General features: G+C 37.0%; 1 protein-coding gene across 1 annotated transcript in view; it reads right to left on the reverse strand.

Moving 5' to 3' along the window:
* LOC143211246 (dynein axonemal heavy chain 5-like) overlaps positions 1–16,043 on the reverse strand; it is a 181,294-nt gene that overhangs the window by 164,130 nt on the left and 1,121 nt on the right. The window lies entirely within an intron of this gene.

Here is a 16,043-nt window from a genome sequence, read left to right on the forward strand (position 1 = left end):
GGAAAGCTAGATAGATGGGCAGAAGAGAGAAAAAGATACTGTTGGCGATGCGGAATGGGGGTAAAGGAGGTAGTAAGACTAAGAGAAGAGGAAGGAACAATAGAGGGGAAAGTAGTAAGCAGAGACATGGAGGTACAGGACCAAGAAAGGATAGAAAAAGTATGGAAATCAAGAAGTGTGCCCACGTACAAAGAGATAAGAACGGTGGGGAGACCGAGATACCTGATAGGAAAAAGAGGAAGAAAAGGGGATAAGGTGAAGACGATAGCAAGACTGAGGTGTGGCAACGAGGAAAGAGCAAATAAATTCTGGGAAAAAGAAGGGAAGAAAGTATGCAGGATGTGTAGAGAAGAGGAGGAGACGTTAGAGCACCTAATAGGAAGATGTAGGGAGATGGAAGAAATAGAGGGAAAAATAGAAGAAATACTAGACGAAATTGGGAAAGGTGCAAATTGGGGAAGGAAGCTACGAGAAAACAGAGAAAGAGTGGAGAAGAAAGAGAGAGAGGAGTGGGAAACAAAATAGTGTACAAGTAGCGTAGGACAAGAGAGGGTAAAGAGAGATAGGGACAAAAAGTAGAGAGGAACAAAGATATACATAGTCTGTAAATTGTTGTGTAAATATTAAGATAAGCTAGAAGTAAGAAAATGTAATTATGTAAGAAATGTGTCGAAATGTAGGAAGAAGAGAAAAAATGTAACGCCGAAAGGCATATATTTGAGAATAAAGATTATTCTTGTATATATTATTACTAGAACAATTATTATCTAAATGAAGTTTTTATAAAAATTAAAAATTTTAAAGTTAAATTAAAAATTAATAGAAGTTTTTATAATAAATTTTTATATTAATTTTAAACGCGGGAACTACGAGTGGCAGATGTGTCTTTGAGACCGACGAAAGCATAAACTACATATTCCATTCCTAATATTCATGCAAAAATTAACGCGAATACGGGCGAATATTATTAGTATTTCCTACAACAAACTAAAAAAATTAATTTCTTTATATTTCCTGAAAAACATAATTTAAACACTTCCGAAAAATTGTTTCATTTTATTTGTATATCTTCCTAATGCTTCTGAACACGGCTATTATAATTAGAATCGACAGTAACGTTCTAAACAATAAATTATAGGTGAAAAGGATGTCCTTTATTTCGATGCTATTTTTCATACTGTTACATTCAACGTTTGCCACGCTTAACAATAATTAATTTGAGAAGTAAAATGGTCGATTTTAACTTCTACAGACATGTGTGTTGATGTAAGAAATGGTAGTAAATGCCTACTCCATGTTTGGTTTTTTGACTTTTGCACTTCTAAATCGGCCGTTTGGACTGTGCGTCGTCTTATATCGGGGAAAAACTGTAGCCGGCTATGAGGGTTGAATCAGGATTAATATAATAGAATGAAGAAGGAAGCTAGAATCCACACACAAATCGGGTACCCTTCGCTGAACATCCGTGGGATGAGAGATTCGAGGCTTCCGCGGTCTGGTATCATCCAGGTTTTAGCCAGCTCCGCGACATTAGCGGAGCACCACAAGTATCAGCGTGTCCTCCGACCCTTGATGAAGCTAGCTGCAATGCTTGCGAAACGTTGGCAAAATAATTCCACACTGACAAGGCTACGCTTGAAAGCCTCAACAGCGTAAACAGTAGAAACTGTATCCATGGTATGGGCGTTCTACGGGCGCGCAGATCGACGCGGCGTCGCATTTGTAGAAGCATCTCCGTTAATTGACCTAGTGTTCTCTTTTTATATATTTTTTTCCAAGTATTTTTCGTTATTTTCTGCGCGCGTGTGTGTGTGTGTCTGTGTGTGTATCAGCTTCACGTTAACCGTTTGTTTTTCCTCGTAATTGATTCGACTCGCTGTGCGCTGGAAGGGAACTTCCATCGTTCCGATTCCATTTGCACGATATAGTGATTTGCAAAACAGCTCGTTTTCGTACGCTACGACATTTATTGAGCGTGATCTTACGACGTAGATAGGCAACGGTTAGTCCGCGTGCGCTCCCGCGAACCTATTCGAGAGCGTGGCGTCATTACACGGAGAGAGATGAAAAAAAGCAACGCAACAAGGACGAAAAGGAAACGGCGCCATATCCGCATCTCCGATCGAACGGACACCTAGCGATCCTTAGCTCTCATGTTCAGTGTTCCTCTTTTTTTTTTTTGTTGCATTTATGACAGCGAAGCACGGTCGGAGACACAGCACGCAACGGTTGCCCGATCTAGTTGGCCAAAAATCGAATCTTTGCACTCCTTTGTCGAGTGTGACTCGACAGGAGAGAAAGAAAAATGTAAATATTGGGTATGGGAATAAGTTTCCGCCCCGTTTTGTTGAAAAGAAGTCTATAAACTATTGGCATAGCGTGAAAACGTTTTCCAACAGTAGATCGACGTTTAATTTAATTGACAGTTCTGCAAGTGTTTGACGTGGATTTCCATCAAGTAATGCTGGCAATTCTGTATCTTCGAATTTTTTGGCACACCATCGCAATCTTTGTCCCTTACGTCGAGATTTTGTATTTGATGGAGCATCGTCCCCGTAAATATACAACACCTTTCTCTAAAACTTAATAATGCAACATAACTTCCCGCAAATACTGCTTACTTGCAACAAAAATCGACATTTTCCACGCGAAAAATTGACTGCTGTTCACGCTCGAAACAATTGCCACTAACTGCGTTTTGAAGCTTAGACATAGACCTTTCAAAAACATGTACTACGTTCCATCAAATACGCGATCGGTACTTAAGTACAACGACATCTGTCAAAAGGGCGTAAACTTATTCCCATACCCAATAATTTTAGTTAAATACAAATAGAAGTTCCACAAATATAAAGTACAGCAAAGGTTGAGAGCTATATTTGATATAATTAGTGAACAAAATTGTTTAAAACGAGTAACAGTGAAGGAACTGTCCTTTGAAGTCAATTTCAAATGAAACACTTAAAATTAGGTGAAATGCCCTAAGCCTGGACAGCATTTTTTGCTACCTACTATTTTATCAGTTTAGATAAACGAAAATAATTTTTTAAGAGTTTTAACATATATATACTTCAGATTTTGTAATGTGATTTAAAATCCCACAATTATTGTTTAGATTAATATTTTAATTGTACTACTAAGAACAATTCTAACCTATAGTTGGACATATAAAATCCAATCTAAGCTAGTACCTGGACAAAAGTAAAGCCTATACCGGGACAAATTGAAAATTTACATATAATAAATATGTATAATATCTATAACATCAAACTTTATTAAATCTTTAATGATTTAAATTGTGTCCTGTTTAATTTTCATTTTTTTTATTGTTATAAAACAAGCATTTCAAGAGACAACACTTCTTTTGTCTATATCTTCTGATTAAGTGCATAATTTCAATTTCTCTTCTTTAATTTCACCGTTATTTTCATTAGTTGCTTTAGACCTTATTTTTTTATATTTATCATTGATTTTCAACTTAATATCTTTAATTTGTTGTTTAATTATCTTTTCCCTTTCGTGTAAATTTTTATTGATTTCTTGTTCTTTTTAATTTTTAATTTTGTTTCTCTCTTTTTACAAACTAACAGAAGACTAGTTATACGTACACTTACTTATTTAGTCAAAGAATTTGCCATTTAAGTGTAAAAATAACGAGATGATTTTAGTCGCAAACACGAGTCCGGTTTAAGGCGAATGCACATCCAGTGTAAGCTTATCGCGTCCCCGCGCGTATGGAGTAAATACTTATATTTCAAAACAGTTCTAATATTTGAATTAATAATTATTATTTAAGTTACGCCCGATTGCCAATTTACTTAAAAATATTATTTTAAAATTTTACTTTAAAGTATTATCTTTTTTTCTAATAAAAGTTCAAACTATAAATGTGCACACGATTCGCATGAAAATAGCTATTTTCATATATAATTTTGTATACTGTTTTCAGATGAACTTCGAATTTATTTTTAAATTTCAATTGATGTCTTAATCAAATTATATACACACCTAGTTGTAGCTAAGAGAGAGAGAGAGATCTCAGAATATATAAAATAATTATTATATCTCTTAATTATTGGTTTTACTATGAAAATTCAGATGTCCAGATTTAGGCATCACTTTTGGCTTTTCCACACTTAGGGCATTTCACCTTAGTAGGGAGTTGTTGGCAAACAAAAAATTGAAGAATAATTCGGAGAGCGAAGAGTTCAGACTCGTCCGCCCACTCTACCCTTCACCTTCTACGACGCTATTCTCTCACGCTTTCGTCACGGCTCGGTCACGTGACGTGTTCCTGACCCGGTCACGTGACTAATTAACACAAACTTTGTCACAATAAACGTAAAAACGATGCAGCTTGTACTAATATAAATGTTGTAGCACAATTTCTTACACCTCAGTGTGTACAGCGATAATTATAGTGCCCACATTTTTTCTCTAAAGAAGTTACTTTTTTTAGAAAAATGTTTACTTTCGTTTTCCAGATTATTAACGGTCAAGGTAACGACCAGAATGACAAAATAAATGTTGTCATTAATATACACCTGTTTTGTAAATAGATGCAATTAACAACAACGAAACGTCTGATACTAGAAAACAGCTGAACCCGAAAAGTATTCAACTAATTTGTAATAAATTATAACTAGATTGCGGAGATGATTATGCAATTTTCAATTTTTGTAGAAAAAATTTGAAGAAAGTCGTGCTAAATAAATAAAATCCTATTTTCACTGGTAATAACATTTGTAGGTTTAAAATAAATAAAACTCGTACAAAATTCTGTGTTTCGAAAATTTTTATAAATCTACAGGTTTTGTCAAACAGAAATTCGATGGGATAAGTAGTTTAGAAGATATTCGAGCAAAATGAGTTTAAAATTAACGTTTTCTCAATTTTCTCGAAAACCGTTGGTTTTACAAGGAAAAGTAATATGACATAAAGGATGCGGAATGTGAAAATCTACAGGTTTTCTTAAACAGAAATTCGATGAGATAAGTAGTTTAGAAGATATTCGAGCAAAATGAGTTTAAAATTAACGTTTTCTCAATTTTTTTGTAATGTATAAATGCATAAAGATCCGCAGTCTACTTATAACAATGCTTATATGCAGATTTAACGAAATTCTGATTATACGTTGCAACAAATAACTGTAAAATAATGAATCCTATACTAGTCATCTTACCCCTTACCCTTCTCTCGACTGGAAGCCTGTTAGTTAATAGGATTCTCAACAACCGTATTTTGTCAAAAAGAAGCTAAATAATATTCTTTTAAACAATAATCTCAAAGGAAATCGATCATGGTACTCGGAGTGCTTTCTTGATTCACGATTGAAAAATAGTTATTGCTATAGAAAAACGAATAACTTATTAAGAAATCCATAGCTGTATCATAGGTAATAATCGAAAAGTATTGAATAATTACCGGTGGGTAGTGTGTTAATTTGTCCCTTGGTGTCAAATTGACAATTATAAAAAATTGACATAATGAACAGATAAATGATTAACTTTGTAAATTCGTTCATCAACAATAAAAATGAGGTAAACTGAGGTAGACATCAAATAAAATTATTCGCACTGTTAATGCCTAATAAAACGAAGCGTAGGACGTAATATTTGTTCAGAATCAGTAAAAATATGCTGAATTGACGTGAGGGAGAGATTATGTGTAAATGATCCAGTAGTTCTCATATTGAAAAATCAAATAAAGCTTCACTTCTTAAAGTGTTTCTACCGTCTTGCAATATTGGTAGATAGGTGGGCGCGATGCAAGGAAATCGAACAGCGCACACAGTGGGCTGTATGCCCGATTCCAGCGCTGTCAAAATCAATTTTTAAAACTTTACATAAATTGTAAAATTTTTGTGGCTTGAGTTCGTTGAATATGAACTGAAATTTGTCGGAAGTTTGAAATTCTGTTAACACGCTTTCATTTCTCAACGAATTCGCCTATTAGTAATTGTTACCTTATTTACATACACTAACAGATTTTTGTTTTATAGAAGTTTTTTAGCTAAGTATAAGGTATACTTTTAAGAGAAATTCATTTTTGTACTATATACATTTTTTCAGTTATTAATGTTTAAAGATAACCAATTATTCAGTCACTTTCTTTATGATTCTAAGACTTCGGTAATGAGTTTGTTATACCTCCGGGTGCGACCAGGTGTTCATTTCTGTGCCATTGTGTTCTCTGAAGTTTTCTGATTAAGATGCAAGAAAAAAAGCTGCTGCTACTACACGTTACTCCGTGTTTTATAGTTGAATTACGAAAAAATGGCCACCGCACGCGCGCGAAAATCGCAGCATTTCTCACATCCTGCATGTTCGCATTCGCTAGATCTTCGTATTAACTTAAATAAATACTAAATAATAGTAATAAACACACAATATACACTAAAATAAGAAAACAGTATACACATGAAATTTAAATAATATACAGGGTGGGGCAATAACTATGTCCACTTTGAATATTGCCTTTATTTGTAATAATATGAAAAAATGTTATCGACAAAATTTGCGCGGTATAGAGGGGGACATGTTGCGACTTAAACATTATCTGAGTGGGTGGAGGCATAGAGGAGATTTCAAGGTCACCTTGATTTTTTTAAATCGAAAGACCTACTTTTTGTATCATAAATCGATAGACTATCGAATTCTGAGTAAAAATCTATTGACCTCCATATGTCTTAAATATAATAGTTAACGAGATATTATCAAAACAATTTTCTTTCTTCTTTTGATAATATCTCGTTAACTATTAGGTTTAGGACATACGAAGGTCAACACTTTTATACTCAGAATTTGATACCCTATCGATATATGGTATAAAAAAGGACATTCTGTTTAAAAAAATCAAGGTGACCTTGAAATCTCCTCTATGCCTCCACCCACGCAGAAAATGTTTGTGGCACAACATGTCCCCCTCTAAACCGTGCAAATTTTGTTCATAATATTTTTCCATACTGTTATAGATCACGGAGATTATTCTTTGTAATAACTATTTTAATAAAAAAATATATAAAAAAACTTTTTAAAAACCACGCTTATATTAAAGTGCACTAAAAAGGAGAAAATAATATTTTTAGACATTAGCGACAATAAATAAAAGCGTGGAGCGCTAAACTATATTGACGCAATCTTCGTGGGCGCTCCACGCTTTTATTTATTGTTGCTAATGTCTAAAAAAATTATTTTCTCCTTTTTAGTGCACTTTGATACAAGCGTGGTTTTTAACAAGTTTTTTTATATATTTTTTTATTTTCTACTTTTTAGTCTTTACATCTCTTGTAATCGATTTTAATTACCACTTCAACCATCTTTTGTAAAAGGAAAAATATTGTGTCATGACGGCTGCAAATCGAAGTTTCCATTCTGTAGGATCAATAGTTCAGGAGCTATTGCAGTGTTTTTGACAGGTAAGGGCGCCGCCATATTGGTTTCTAGTGACGACCGCGAGCCGCTTACCGAGCCGAATCGGCGGTCCTTGTCGCCCTCCACCCCGACCTAATCCTAACCAACTCAGTAAGTAAAGTGAGCTCCTACGCAGTGTTCCGATAGAACCCACCGTATTTCGCGCATGCCCGGCAATTTCAACCTCAGTAACGTAACCATTTCGATGAAATCGAGTAGCTTGAGTACCCCGCAGACTTTTAAAAAATTCGTATGATTTGATTCTGAAAAATGAATGTATAACATGTGTGTTTCTGTATATTTTGTATCTTGTAGGACACGTCCTGGAGTCTTTTTGTCCGGAACAGATTGTTTGGGTACATTCCTGCCAATATAACTGCCTCAAGACGTCAGAGCCCTGGCCGCTCTGTTGCGTCATTGTAGATACGCTACTGTCCTGGCCGCGCATTCGCGGAAAACGGTGGGTTCAATCGGAACACTGCTCCTACGATGCGAAGTGGGCCAGTGGAGTGGGGATGAGTCGGAGTGTGAACACGTAGTGGAGTAGGTAAGCGCTTGCGCGCGGAGTGGGGATCGCTAGCCGCGATGAGGGACTACCGAGCGCCGCGCGGGGAGATGTAATGGTTAAAATTTTAATAGTTTATATCTCCTAAACGCATAGTTTTTTTTTAAATTTGTTTTTTAATATTGCATTGTCACCCAGTTCCGAGCTATGTTTAAAGTTTCAAGTCTCTAGCTCATCGAGAAGTGGTTTAAAATTCGATTACAAGATTTGACGCATACAACAACAACAACAACAATGACACGGCAAGCTAATATAAGCGTAGTAATAAAAAGATATTTTAAATGTAAATGATTACACTTTGCGATAGTGTACATAAAATAGACGAATAACGTTAAAATATTGATTATAATCCTCAGTACTTGATTGAAAAATAGCTACAAACTTTACAATTTAATACGCTCCTCTTTATGGACAAATTTTGCACTCAAAACATCCATTTCATCAAAAACGGTATACAGTACAAAGAGTAGAAATCTCAAGCTTCAAAATGGTTGCTTTTTTATCAAATTTTGATAAATTTTAGCGAAATTACAGCAGTTTCAATATTGAGCGAATTTTGAACTAGCTGTGGCCGCTGAAATCGGGCATACAGCCCACTGTGCAGCGCGAACAAAACTGTTCCAAAATTGGCCAACTAGATCTGTCAAATGGCTCGTTGGATAGCGTCCGACAACGCTTGGGGTCAGCGAGCTGGAAGTCGTCCCCGGAATCGCCAGATTAGGGGACTCGTCTCCCCACTCTACCCTTCTTCTTCAACGACGCTCTTCCTCCATGCTTCCGTTACGGCCCAGTCATGTGACAAGTTTCATCTCTGCCGTGTACTATGGTGAGATGACAAGAAGGCCCTCGGTGCAGGACTTGTGTTCCCACTCTACCTACCCCTTCTACAACGTTTTTCCCCACGCTTACACCGCACAGTGGGCCAGATCGACGCGCTATACTTGGGCCCAAATAAGAAGGTACTTGTTCTGCGCATGTTGTTGCGCGTCAGCCATAAAATTGATGGCGTAAGCCAATGATCGCGTGGTCGGCGAAGTACGAGTATGGGGATTAACCAATGAACGAGTTCCGTTAGAGTCATATGCGCAGTAGAGTCTTAAATTCGTCGGCTAGTAAGTACCTTCTTATTTGGGCTCAAGCATAGCTGTTCACGCCTATTTCACTATTATTTCAAAGCATAAAGACCTCATTCTTGAAAAAATTCTTGAAATTTTTTGTATTGTGATTTGTAGAAGACTCTGTTTACTAATTACTTTTTGTAGGAAACATTTTTTTGTCACGCCACCGAAAATGTCTGAAAAATCGTGTGAATAACGGATAATATTTGAAAACTGGCTGTTCAGGCTTTCAAACAAGAGTAATCCATCATTTCTGAATGAACGAAGTTTATTACATTTAATGAAATAACAAAAATGTATTATTACTGTCTCATTTAAGGAATTACAAGTATTCAAACAAGACTAAGCATTATATTTTACAAAGTTACTGACTTCGACGGGACGCTTTAAACTGTCATAACTTCCGGAAGTGGACGAAAGTGGACGTGAACTTTGCAGGATCTTTTAAAGGAGATGTTGCTGAAAATGTTCCATTTTGTTAGAGCACACGAATGTACACGAATCTCAACTTTATCTCTTGTGAAAGGTGAAAAACTTCGACGATTTTCTTTAGTTCACTAAGCATTTGTCTCTATAATAAATTATGAACAATAATTTTTAGTTCCTGGCGCGTTCTCAACATAGAAATACATTATTAATAAAAACAAATTGGGCACATAATGTTCAGATAGGTTTTCCAGGTCATCGTTATCAAGAAAAAGGATTTTATTCGGTGAAGAATGGTATCTGAAGAAGTTTGATCTTTGAACGCTTGATGTAACGAGAGTTTTTAATAACTTTCATTAATATTGTCGTTTTCGAACGTAATGGATATTTAAGAAACATTGTAGATCCGTTAACAATCGATATGGGGACTTTGCTTTTTAGCCAATGAACAACTAGCGCGTCGATCTGGTCCACACTATGCGCCGCGGCCGCGTAACGCGGTGGTGCACCGAAGGTGCAATCTTGAGGGGGGGGGGGCGAGCTGAACCCAGCCATAGGTTTTGCGTGATGACCTTTTTTTAGCCAACATATTTGTCAAGGGCTATTCCGCGATTTTAATTTTGGAAGGTAAACATTGTTTTCTTGGGGGGGGGGACTTGGCCCCTGCCCCCTCCCTGGGTGTGCCACTGCCGTCACGTGACGCGTTTCGTCTCTGTCGTGCATGTGTCCGGCACTGCAGAGAGAGGGTAACTTTCCCCTTCAATTCCTGCTCCCTCCTCTCATCTGGCGACACTGCTGCCAGGAACCTTCTTGTTATCTCACCACAATATGTGCCACAATGTCACGTGACTAATCCGGTACTGGTAGGGTAACTGTATTCTCCTCAATTCGAGTAAATTCCCCTGATCTGGCGAGACTGCTCGTTCCTCGGAAGTTCTGTCGGCGAGCCGACGAAATATACAGACCGAGCCTCGATTCTTTCTTTCGTTCGTCGTTCTCGCCATATGTCGACTCTCTGTTCCACTTTCAGAATAGCTTTTTTTAATTATAGACGGTAGGCGTGTATGTGTGTCTGTGTGTGTATATATATAGTATGTATATAAACAGCTATATTTAACTTGAGATTGCATAGAAAAAGGAATACGGCTTACGCTTATACGTTTATAGTGATTCGAGTAGTTTTTAAAGAAGCAACGAACGTGCCTGGGAACCCCAGGCACACTCTCGACCAAACGGCGTGTGCTCGCGTGGTTTCGCGTTCGACATTTTTCCCCCAGTTTGTTCGTCGACGACGGGCGTTTCGCAGCAAGTAATCGCGAGGGGTGTTCGATCAGTAGAACCGAGAATATAATGCTTGGGAATTTAGTCTTTCGAATATGGAATATTTATTATCGTAGAGTTCGATTTTCTCGCGGACTAGGAGAAAATATAATATTTTTTTATTGTACTTGACCGAGCAGCCCCGATCGATCGCGCTCGGCTAGGAACGCATCTCTCTCTCTCTCTCTCTCTCTCTCTCTCTCTCTCTCTCTCTCTCTCTCTCTCTCTCTCTCTCTCTCTCTCTCTCTCTCTCTCTCTCTCTCTCTCTCTCTCTCTCTCTCTCTCTCTCTCTCTCTCTCTCTCTCTCTCTCACTCACTCACTCACTCACTCCCGAGGCTATTATAAAATCGTTATCGGAGTGAAACTCTCTCGCGTAAAACGTTAATATATTCGAAGCGTCTAAAATTGGCTAATGCCGAAAGCCGACGGTTGTATAAATTCTCCGAGCCAGTCAGCTCCTCGACGAGCACCCAACCCCTTTTGTTTCGGTTCGTTTTTACCTCGTGCTTCGTTCTTTTTTTTGTTTTCTTCTTTTTCGGTATTATTAACGTCAGCGATCCCTAGCCAATTTCGATGAGGTCGAGGTAGTGCTACAGTGGAACCTCGCTCGTTGCACGAAACGGGACCGAAAATGCATGCGAAAATCGAAAGGGTTGTGCAACGAAAGGGGTAACCATTCATAGTGTTTCGTAGTGCCGTTTTTCTTTGTTTCTACATGCATACATATCCGCCACGATCCCCACCACAATACCCACGATGCCTTCCAGAACTTTTAACTACTCGTGGTGGGGGTCGCTAGTGTGCAACGAACGAGGATTCCGTTCAATAACTGAGGTTGCAATTAGCGAGGTCCTACTGTATTCTAAACAATTCTCTTTTATGCTATCACCGCTCGGCTTTAATTTCCGAGATGTTCGCAGAAATAGATTTGGTACTGTAACATGTATTTTTAACGTTTTCTTCGATACAGTGCTGTCACTTTATAGCACAGTAGGACCTCGATTAAAACAGGCTTGATCGGGAGACAAACAGTCCGGATAAATTAAGGCCCGATGGATAATCGACACTCGAGGAAATAATTAAAATGTCCATTATATTACAAAATAAATTCTTTATTTTTGAACATTTATTTCCCTTCATAATATGTATAATCATACTTAAACGCACATTTGTTTATAATCGGGATCCGGTTAATCGAGGTCTTATTGTACACAACTTTTTGTTATGAAATTCAGTTAGATCTGAAGTGCAATCCAGACCTCCGTGTTACAGTGAATTATTAATTCCAGGTTCGGCTGGGTTACATATAGGTGAGCACCAGAGTCGCCAGATTAAGACTCTTCCCCCACCCTAGCGTTCCCCTTCTACGACGCTAGCCCCCACTCTTCCACCACGGTCCGGTCACGTGACGCGCTCCGTGTATGTCGTGCATGTGTCACAATGTCACGTGACTGATCCGGTACTGGCAGTGAGAGAGTAATTTTTCCCCTCAATTCGAGTGAATCACCCCAATCTGGCGACACTAGTGAAGACCCGGAAAGAACATTAGGTCGGTTGCATCACTGACCATTTATTTTGGCGGAAGTATGAGCTGAATGCAAGAATAGTTGCATTATTTTTGATACAATGGCGGACACCTTTCCAATTTCTATTAACCTTTTAACTGGAGATGACGAGTTTACCTCGTCATACAATTTATTTTCTTTTTAATTCCACAAATGATTCTTTCATAATATCCATGTTAGTGTAAACTATATCGTATTTATGTTGATCGTGGCAATATTTTTGTGAATTTTATATGTCTCATGTTACATCTTCCTAAATGTTCACGATTGAAAAGTCACGCAGATAAAAGGTTAATAATATTATAATTCAGAATGAAGTTAAAGTAATACTAAATCTAACTGAAATCTCATTTAAAGCATATCTTTATGTAGAAATATCCATTTATACTATCGCCGAGCCAGATTAAGTCTTATCTCCCACTCTACCCTTCCCCCTCTGCGACGCTATTCCCCGTCTGCGACACTATTCCCCCACGCTTCCGCCCGGTCACCTGACGCATGTGTTATAACGTCACGTGACTAATCCGGTACTAGCAGAGAGAGCGTAATGTTTTCCTGTCAATTCGAGTTAATTCTCCCGATCTAGCGACTATTACCGAACTTGAAGATAACAATATAATAATTCTTCCGAATGATTTATCTCTGTGAAACCTTGAACCATCGCAGTCGTATTATTATTGCGATTGCGTCATAATCGCATCGAAGAAAGAAATTTGCATGTTTCATCGTCAGTATAAATGCACCTATAATAGATTCGGAAACTAAAATCGAGTGGCGGTAACACGTATATAATAGTAAATAATAATAGTAGTTAGAATAAACAAATGCCTCGATATATGTGAAAGAGGTGTGCACTATATTTGTGAGGAACTTGTCCTAACGCGATACGGGGTTAGGTATATTGACGAGATAATACTAATCTAATAACATTTCTTTGTTTTTAATGATTCTTTGAAGAAAATTTCACCAACATATTTTTGACATTTCTCTGATTAAAACAAAACTAAGCACCCCTATACACAATTTGTACGCAGACTGACAATAAATTGGTAGCAGATGTCTCTGCTGACAAAATTATTTTAATATTATTAACCTTTCGCATTCGGAGTTATTGTTACTCGAAAATTAAACATTTCTTTCTAGCTCGAATAATTCCATTCTATATGATTTTTTTCATTTTATGGATATGGACATGTAATTGATTAGATATCAATATATTTAATAATGTAAACCGTATTTTGAATAATCGTACAGGAATTTTTAGTGGTGACTCTGATTCAATTATTTAACAAATTTATTTCTTTAGGTATATATTATTTAAAAAATGGCTGCAAATTTGGATACATTCTTCTTATTTTTGTAAAGTAAGCACAATAGTGCCTCGATAGTTGCACGAAATGGGACCCAAAAAGCCCGTAAGTGTCGCGGTTCCTACAACTATCGAGGTAACAAATCAACTATAAGAAATCTCCCACTTCTACTACGTCACTGCTCTGTCCAATTCACGTTTCTCTAAAGCGGCCCCTAGACGTTCAATAATATTGTCAATGTAGATTGACAACAATATTGAACATCCCGTCAATACGCTTCAATATAATCTCGTCAATCGAGCTATCAATACGGCGACTGAGCATTGTGACGAATTTGTTACGACGCGACGTACACTGGTCCACGCGCTCGATCTAGCTATGTATTAATATTTTAGCACTACAGTGGCCGAAATTTCTATAAAGTCACTGTGTTTTGTGCCCGTGCGAAATCAATACGGGCCGGTTTAAGGCGTGCGCATAACAGAGCGTCTCGAGAAGGCCGCGGCCTTCTCGAGACGCTCTGTTATGCGCACGCCTTTATGTACTTCTTTAAGGCCTGGTTTACGTTGTATTTTTGTCCAGAAGAATATTAAAGTTGTTGCATACGTCTTGTTGTTACTGGGAGCTTCAATTCAGGTCGAAATTGTGCTGCATTTTTCCTTTCCTTAGCTGCAGACCTCATTAATATTGAATGTTGTCTCTTTGACTATTTTTTATTACTACCTTTAAGATGATTTTTTCCATAATTTTCACGTAAATTGATATAATTATTAATCACAGTATATGACCGATTAGTTTTCTTAGCAATTACGCAATTACAGCAGCCCATATCTTTATAAGCATCGATTGATGCTTTTTCTTCACTTGTTAGTACTTTTCCTCTCGGCATTCTCATACACGTGAATCAAATTATAACAAACAGGATTTCTGTGAGTTCTAAAGCTAATACTTTTAGAATATTCGCAGTTTTCCGTAGTTCTCTGCTCAGAATACAGAGAAACACTAAGTGACTTTATAGAAACTTCGCACTTGTGTCCTGCACCACACAGAAAAAAATCAAAACAAACGGAAATAGTAAACATAGCGGTCTAGAGTACGCAGTCCCTCTATCCGAGTGTCTACAAGGCACAAGACCAGATACGATAAATCAACAACAAGAAAGCGAGCTAATAAAAACGTGGTAAAAAAAATGGTGATATTTTTAAAATATCTATGAAAAAGAAGATGACTTTATAGAAATTTCGACCACTGTATTTGAAAGTTTAAAGGTTAGTAATTTAGGTCGTTGGATCCGTTTTAATATCAGCTACAATATTATGAAGTCAAAAATACATATTGATTTTTAAAAATTCAAGGTGACTTTAATTATTTATGCATTAAAAATTTCTTTTTTCATTTTTTCGATTGAAATTTGTAGACTGCTGAATGTTGATTAAGTTTTGTTTAAAACCTTTTTTCTCAGATTATCGGAAGTGTCTGATAAATCAGGTTCAGGTTTTAAATAAACACAATAATCAATCATTTTTGAAGTAATTGATTTTATAAACATAATTAAAAATATTTTATTCAAGACTGTGCGAAAAACATAATAGTAATTATGAAAAACAAAAATATAATTTTTATTATATAAACAACAATAACAATTGACATTATATTATATTATATTGACAAATCGTTATTGTAATCACTTTCTTCTTCAACATCTTTCAATATCAATTGTTCGACTGCATCATCAAAATGCCAGAGGTTCGGCCGCAATTCAGGCAACACATACTCTTTAAACAATAATAACTTGTGTACCGGGACCGAACGGGATGTGATTCTTGCACGATTTCATAGAGAAAAGAACGCTGATAATAATGCACATTGATACAATGAGGGACGATGAGTATTGACAATATTATTGAACGTCTAGGGGCCGCTTTACTGTTGCGTGTCACGTGGTTTCCGTAGCTAGACAACTATCCCCATCGTGTGTTGAGGGAACGCAACTGGTGGCATTCGTATTCAAGTATCGAGAGTGCAACTATCAAGGTTCTATTCCACATATACGTCTCCATAGGACAATTATTGCAATTTAAGAGGCTGGAGTTGTAGGATTTGTCGCCAATCTGTCGCCAATCTGCTGCTGCCAATCAGCTGTTAGATTCTGTCAACAGAATCTATTACACGTCTGCCAACAATCTCCTAACGTGCCATGTTTGGCATCATTTCAATACAAAAAAGTGTCACGAGCACGTTGGTAAAAGTTTCATAAGAAGATTTCACTAGAAACAGCAAAGATTTATCATTGAATTAGTGTTACCCTCCCTCTTTTACGTTCGAC

Source organism: Lasioglossum baleicum, chromosome 8 (assembly GCF_051020765.1).
Source record: "Lasioglossum baleicum chromosome 8, iyLasBale1, whole genome shotgun sequence".
Classification (NCBI taxonomy): domain Eukaryota; kingdom Metazoa; phylum Arthropoda; class Insecta; order Hymenoptera; family Halictidae; genus Lasioglossum; species Lasioglossum baleicum.